General features: G+C 39.5%; 1 long non-coding RNA gene across 1 annotated transcript; it reads right to left on the bottom strand.

Annotated features, from left to right (window-relative positions):
* Window positions 1-1,209: 1,209 nt before the first annotated feature.
* Window positions 1,210-6,629, bottom strand: LOC112959061. Its single transcript, XR_003251566.1, has 3 exons — window positions 6,539-6,629; window positions 4,149-4,207; window positions 1,210-1,243 (listed from the first exon to the last, which is right to left on the bottom strand). It is a non-coding gene; the product is annotated as an uncharacterized LOC112959061 (long non-coding RNA).
* Window positions 6,630-7,383: the final 754 nt, after the last annotated feature.

Raw genomic sequence — 7,383 nt, 5'->3', positions numbered from 1 at the left:
GAACATCTTAGCATCACACACTAATATACATCTGTGGAGCCCTTCTGCTACCAGGGGAGATTCAAATGACATCCCTTTCTGGTTTCAGAAGAGACGTCAGGTTGAAAAGGCAGATAATGTAGAGCAAATGCTGATGAGCAGGGAAAATATTATATATCTATATCGATATGTTTTAGGAGAGAATGCAATGTGAAGGTGTTAGTTCTCGTGTTATTTACTTGGTTATTTTCTGAGCTCTTGCTAGAAARGCATTCTCTGAATGTAGCCTAAAAGTAGTTTTCTTTTGCTGTTTTTTTTTGTTGTTAGTGTTTATTTTTAATGTCGGTAAAATCTGCAGACGCACCCTTATTTACTTTGCAATTACTCTGTAAGAGTATTGCTTATTCTCTTGGCCACATTTTTCAATAACTCTAATTGTCTTTTGGTAGGCTTCCCAGACAGTGAAAGATGCAGCCACACACTCAAAATGTAAATGGGCAACCACTGTCCTACTATGAGGCTTATTAGCTTACTTAGACTATTAGCTTACTTTGTGGAGGTTTGAGACCACATTATGGGACCTCTCTTGAAGGCTTGAAGATAGGGTGCAACTCAGAAGTTCCTACCCTGAAAAGGGATCTTTGCTTTGTCTGGAGAAGCTGATCCAGAAGGAAACAGGAAACAGGGAAGCTCGCTCCAAGCACTGCTCCTACTGTGTCATGCAATTGAGCATCTCTGTACCTCAGTTTCTCCTTCTGTAAAACATGGGACATACTCTTTCCTAACTTTAGTAAGTTACTTTGAGATTATGGATCAGCTGCAGGCATGTAGAAAGTAAATATTATGTGGGGGCAATGAACATAGAAGGACTCCCCTACTGTAAATGTGCATCAACTCCCCCTGGACTGAAGCAGCAGGTACATGCTCACCCTGACTTATGCAGACCTTCCTCTCCACCTCAGGGAAGACTCCCCAGGCACATTAGACAGCATCCATTTGCTCTTTTTCTGCACAGTGGCTATCAAAACCTATTTCTGCTCACCTGACAGTATCATTTTAAAATGAATAAGATTAAAGATTTTATATTCCAGAACAAACAATGGTAAAAGCTTTTACTGACCTATTGCCACTTGCCTGAGGACTTGGAAGCGAGCTACAAATTGCATGTCACTCAGTGAGCCATTATAAATTCTGTATGCTCCTCCTTTCCAAATCAAAATGTTGATCCAACTCCTGCGCTTTGACAGAGCCGGCTCTCTGCATCCTGAACAGGAAAAGGCAAGGCAAGGTATGAAAAATGTGCTGCTAGGAGGTGAGAGCYCTTGCTCACGCTCTTGCTCATGCTGCTGACAGGAGCAGACAGCTCTGCAACTGGCTTTCTGGTGGGAGGGAATGGGAGTGCAGCCTGATGGTCCAGTTTAGGAGGCAAAACTGAGTCTTGGCCAACCCCAGACTTTGCTGAGCTGTTTGTTCCTGTAGTGTCTGTTGTGGTTTTTCATATCTGCTCTGAGAGAAAGGAAGAAAGACTCTAATGTAGTTGTCTCTCCTTCAGGACCTGGAAAGCACCAGGGGCCAAATGCTCCCAAGTCCCATTGGTTTCAGCAAGCACTCAACAACAACTGTGTGACCCATTGCTTAGCAAGCCCAAGCCCCTGCTTAAATTTTGTTTGTTTCAGCCTCAAATGCATATTAGTTTTGTTTGGCTTGTGAAAACTGGTGTCTTTTGGTTGATCTATTCTGATGTATACCGTTGCCATATTGGATATGACTTTCTTTGGGTTTGTGACAGATATCTGTGCCATGAAGGCAGCTGGAGGTAAAGAGAAGTTTGTTTTGCTCGCTCACAGAGGTGCTTGTGGTTCTTCTCTGTAGCAGAGTTTCACAGTAATGAAAATTTACTCAAAGCCCTTCTTGGGCTTTTTTATTTTTATTTTTAGCATATTTCTTTCAAAACTTTGACTTCTGTGTCTGGTACATCTAGGACTTAAGTGGATTGGCTCTACAGCAATAAAACAACAGAGGTTTGAAATATAGATTGCTTTCATGGTATGTCCAGAAGTAAGCCTTACAACTGTAATTACTGGTTGATCGTTTTTCATTTTATTGATTTTACCTTTTCCCAATATCTCTGACTGACTGTCAGTAGGAACTTCTTTTTGGACTACTGGGTGTAAAACAAAATAATTTGCAATTTAATAAAACAGTAATAATTGAATGGTGTTATATACAACTGTAGCTGATGAGGTTTCAGGGTTCCTTTCTCAGTGGAAGTACTGCAGTTCTAGAAGTCTGAATTTGTCGTTTACATTTTGGTTTAGAAGTTGTAGTCTCCCATCTAAGAATATGTACCTTTTATGCACAGAATCTAATAGAAATAACATACATCTTTTTAAAAGGACATTCAGTAATAAATCCAGACCTCCACTATTTTTAAGATATATGCAAAGAGCTTTGGTTCCAGCTACTCAAAAATTATTTAGAGACCAGGAGTACTGGATCACATTCTGTTGCTGTTCCTCAGAATGAGTTTATTTTTCTTTAACTCATGTTTGTCGAGGCTAGTTTGCAATCAGATATAACTCAATGTGAGAAAGAGCAGCAGAGCTTCATGGACTCTGAGTCATCTGGCACTTTGCAAAAATTGAAAAATTCCAGAGGCACCTGAAATCCTCACTGAAGACTGGTGGTCACCAGCAAATTATTATTATGGTCGTAACAGAAAATCTTGGCTTTAGTGGCCTTTTACTACTTTGACTAAGCAGTTACTTGCCAGATTATTATTATTTTGGTACCTGATGGAAAAAGACTGTAGTTTTCCATGTTCTGTAAAGCTGAGTATACATTTATTGAATGAAAGCATTTATTAAATATACTGGGACAGATTCTCAACAGGCATTAAATAACTTACCTCTGTTTGCCAAGAACTCTTGCTTGTTATGTTTTATTATGCTGAAAACTATGGGTTGCATAGGTGGAAGACAAAGGAAATTTAGTTTCACTAATGAAAAGCCAAATCACTGCATATCTCCTGGTACCGTGTAGACCCAGACTCTTGGGTCTGTAACCCAATACAGGCTTTGTATTGCCCTACACAGTTGCATCTATTTTACAAAAATAGACTCATGAACTGCAGAGAAGCTAAATGATTATCCAAATATATTAAGAAGAAAGCATTTGATTAAACTAGCATGTGGTAGGTTTGAAACTGCAAAAAAACAACCAACCTCTCCCCCCAAAAATGTCAAACAACAACAACAACAAAACACCTAGAAAAAAAAGTCTACAAAACCCAGAAGCTCTTTTTGTCCTGTAACATGTAGCTAAGTTGTGGAACATTTTTTCCACGAGACATTGGGGATGTTAAACATTTGCACAGGTTTGAAAACTAATTGGACAAACTAATGGAAGAAAAAGTCATTAAGGTGAACTACTTTGGTAGATTTGGTGTCTACAAAGAGTAGACTAAACAAAACAGGCTGAGGAGCAATGTTGCTCGACAGTAACTTGAATAAAAAATCATCAGCTAGCTCGAAGTATGCCTTTCATTTCTTCTTTTCTGAGTTTTTCCATTGGCTGTGGTTAACTGGCATTGCTGTTGCTTATGTCCTCTGAAAGCTTCTTGTAAACAGTAATGAGGGAATAATTTGATATCCTCCCAAATTAAAATCTTGTTCCAAGACTCATTCAAATGAATGGAAACTTCAGTGGGCCCTGAATTAAGAGACTGACAGTCTTCTACCTTAATTTAATTGTCCCATTTGTTTAGTGAAATAAATCCAAGTAAGTCAGAAAACATCCAGGGACAAATTCTGATGTTATTCACAGTGAGGTTACACAGATGTCACCAACAAGCCCTGTACTTTTTTATTACCTCCTTTCTCTTCTGCTGTAAATACTTTTTTTAAACGATTTGCCAGCCATTCAGCACAATGCATTGCACTGCTTTGTCTATCAGCATTCAGATAAACTCTTGCTACTGGCCAATTCCTGAGGATGATTATTCCATAGCATACATTAAGTCCCAAGAAAAGCAAGATAGTTTTGTGTGTGTGTGTGGAAACAGGCTTATATCCATCTCCTTAATAAGGCTTTAAAGTTTTGGAGAGCTAAAGAATTCTCATGGAGAATCTGATACATAACATAAAGAAAACTTGACCCTTTCATTGTACCTTGAGTCTTGGGACTGAGCAGCTGTTGTGATCTTCACAGGATGCATGATATTCCAGCTCTGCAATAGAATGGAGGACAAATAAAACAGAAAGGGGAGGGATTAGATACTTTAGGTCCAAAAGGCATTAAACAGCCCTTGATAACTCCTGGGAACTATTTATTGATTCCTTCTACGCAATGCACATTCCCATTAAGTGATTTCATTTCCTTATTTCTCTAATCACATCACTTGGTTTAGAAGTCTTTTGCTCTCCGAAACCTGGAGGTACATAGATAAGTTCAATTTCTCATGTGGTTATACTTTTTATTACATGTGAAAAGTTGATACAGTAAAAGTAATTCCTTGGAGCCAGCAGGTCTGGAGCTTTCATCATTACGAGTCATTGCATCAAGGAAGCACCAGTGGGTTAATTGCTGCAGGAGTCTCAGACTGAAGTGGCTTTTTCTCTGCCTGAGAGGGCACTGATAAAGTCTTTGGAAAATGCCACTACCTCTAAAAAGCATATTGCCATTTTAGAAATAGTATTAAGAGTAATAATAATAATAATAATAATAATAATAATAATAAGGCAGTGAGGTTGTAATAGTCATATCTGTGGAGATTAAATTTACCATTGTAATAACTAATATTGCAAATATAGAAAAATACGGACTTAGCTTAGTGGTATACTTCTAGGAGAGATTGGAGGAAGAGAGAGGGGCCATTGCTTTGACTTCTGCTTTGCAGATAAAGGATGGAGTTGAGGACTTTTAGTTTGGCCAAATGGGGGAAAAAAAAAAAAAAAGAACATTCCTTACATGGCTGGCTTTTATATTTCAATCCCATGGCCATTGCTTTTGCTGTCCTCACCTTAAGGAGCTGCCAATGCCCCAGCCTCTCACTGGCCAGTTCAACAGCATCTGGAATGCAGGAAAATTTCCACCTCAGCCGCTGTTTCACCAGAGCAAAAGCCAGGGAGAGGAACGTGGGGGAGAGCAGGGTCACCAGGCTGCTCCCCACCACTGCTGTCAGCAGCAGGGAAGCCCTGGCCACCACACGTCCCTCCTGGAGGATTTTCAGGCAGCTGGAGGCAGGACTTGCTGCGCCACATTCAGATCAAATACTGGCACCGCTCACCTCTCAACCAGGGGAAAAAATATCTACAGCTGCGCTGGAATAGGAGCGAAAAGAAAACAGAGATACAGAACATTGGGTATATTTCTATTGGCGCTGGCTGCTGGGCACGGTGTATCAGTAGCCTCTGGTTCCCGAAAGGTCCCTCCTTTGCAGATATTTACAGAAGCATCTGCAGCAGTCAACTGGAGTGCACTGAGGTGACTGAAAAATAAATCTATGAAGCCATATTTCCCATTCTTTGGAACACAGTAAAAGTGTCCCCTGTTCTTTTCAGCACCTAAACTAGATGCATTCATCAGCTCATGAAAGGACATTGGCATATGGTTTAGGGAGACACATATACAAAGGAAACAAAACTGTGTCACCCAATACTTTCCAAATTAAATAAATATCCTCGTCATCATATATATTTTTGAAGACTGGGCTAGTAGCAGTGTGAGTCATTTTCTCCTGTATAATACTGAGCYCCCTGGAAGACCTTTGCTTCCACAAGCTTTTGTGCTCTTGGCAACCCAAATGCTTTGCCCTTGTTTAAAAATGTATTGCTTTTCTTCAGGGCAGCTCCCAGCCACAGTCATGCAGGTAGTCTCCTGCAGTTAACTCATCTAAGTGTAGAATCATATGTCCTTTAACCATTTAATTGTTAGTAAAAACAGCACTTCAGCACAGATAGGTGTAAAGTGTCCAWGGTTAGCCCCTTGCTGTTGTTCATCAGGGCTGGACTGGAGGGCACTGCCCTGCTTCTCCTTTCAGATTTCCCATGCAGCTTATGATGGGTAGGAATCTCTTTCATTGCAGAGAGCCTGCATAAGACTTAAGACACCATTTAATCCCGTTTAAGGGGGCTTAAATATTGCATGGGTCTAGGCTAACGTTCCTCACAAGGGGGTAATTTTCACCTACAAAGGCTGCCTAATAAAAGAGCCACCATCTGTTCACCCACAGAAAAACAACCAGTAACGGGCACAGAAACCAATCTTTCACTCGAGTTGCAAAACACTCTGGATGCAAACCAAGAATGATCTGTGTTTTGTTTTAAGTGAACAGAGTTTCTTTTTACTTATTATGCCACTTTATGATTCCATATAGACAGAAAGGATTCATTTCCCATTCATATTCAGGGAGTACTCATGCTAACAGCCACTAGATGTAATTCGTCCCCTTTTGAAATCCCATATGCATTGATAGGAAAATTCAATTCCATTTCCTTTGAAGTTAAATATCTCTAAAGATACTCCCCAACCCAGCAAAGCACTTAAGCAAGAGCTTCACCTTAAGCACATGAGTAGTTCTAGCGATGTCAAGTGCTCTCCTAGACCGGGCCTGTGATCCATAACAGATGTACACCTGCGCCTTGGAACGAGCGCCCGCCGAACATGGAAAAGTCAAGGCACCAGGGTATTAGAAACACACTTGATTATTGCTGAGKTCCAGTGATTTTGCTCCTGTCTGTGAGATTTTCAGGTAAAAAAAGTTAAAAAAAAAAAGAAAGAAACAGGGAAATTAGTTACAGAAAGGCAACATTTCAAAAGCACATAGTTCTCTTAGTCTCTCGAGGAAAATTTTACACAATCTGAGTTTCAAAATAATGTTAAGGTTGCAAAATTGAACAATCATAAAAGTCAGGAAATTTAAAAAGTTACTATGTGTCCTTCAATGTTAGCTAGGCAATAGCAAATGTATGTAGTAGGAGAAGTTTATACATGAGATTTCTATGTTAAATATAAGCTTTAAAGTGTTCGTGTTGACCRTGAATAAACAAAATAAACTATATCAGGTATTTAATGTCTGTAAAAGGCATCTTAATCTTGAGAATTTTCTGTCTTTAAAATTCAGAGGGCTTGATTTTGAAATATGAAATGTCACTACTGGCACTTTTCTCACTTACGGGTGAAAGTCACCATTGGGAAAGAATGGGAATTTCACCTGTGTTATAATACAATTCTCACATCAGAATCCTTTTGTGATGTCTATGAAAGGCTATGATTTATATAGTAAGGGAACACTGACTTAATTTTGAGTTTTTTTTTTTTGTTGTTTGAGAAGTAAGAACTTTTGCGGTAAAAGAAAAGACCACAGTGCTTCCCCCTAGCTAGCAAGAGAATTCAACCTCCCAA

The sequence above is a fragment of the Nothoprocta perdicaria genome, unplaced genomic scaffold (genome assembly GCF_003342845.1).
Source record: "Nothoprocta perdicaria isolate Ctin4 unplaced genomic scaffold, notPer1 scaffold_96, whole genome shotgun sequence".
Lineage (NCBI taxonomy): Eukaryota > Metazoa > Chordata > Aves > Tinamiformes > Tinamidae > Nothoprocta > Nothoprocta perdicaria.
Note: the sequence above shows the minus strand (reverse complement) of the source record. Positions and strands in the feature narration are given on the sequence as shown.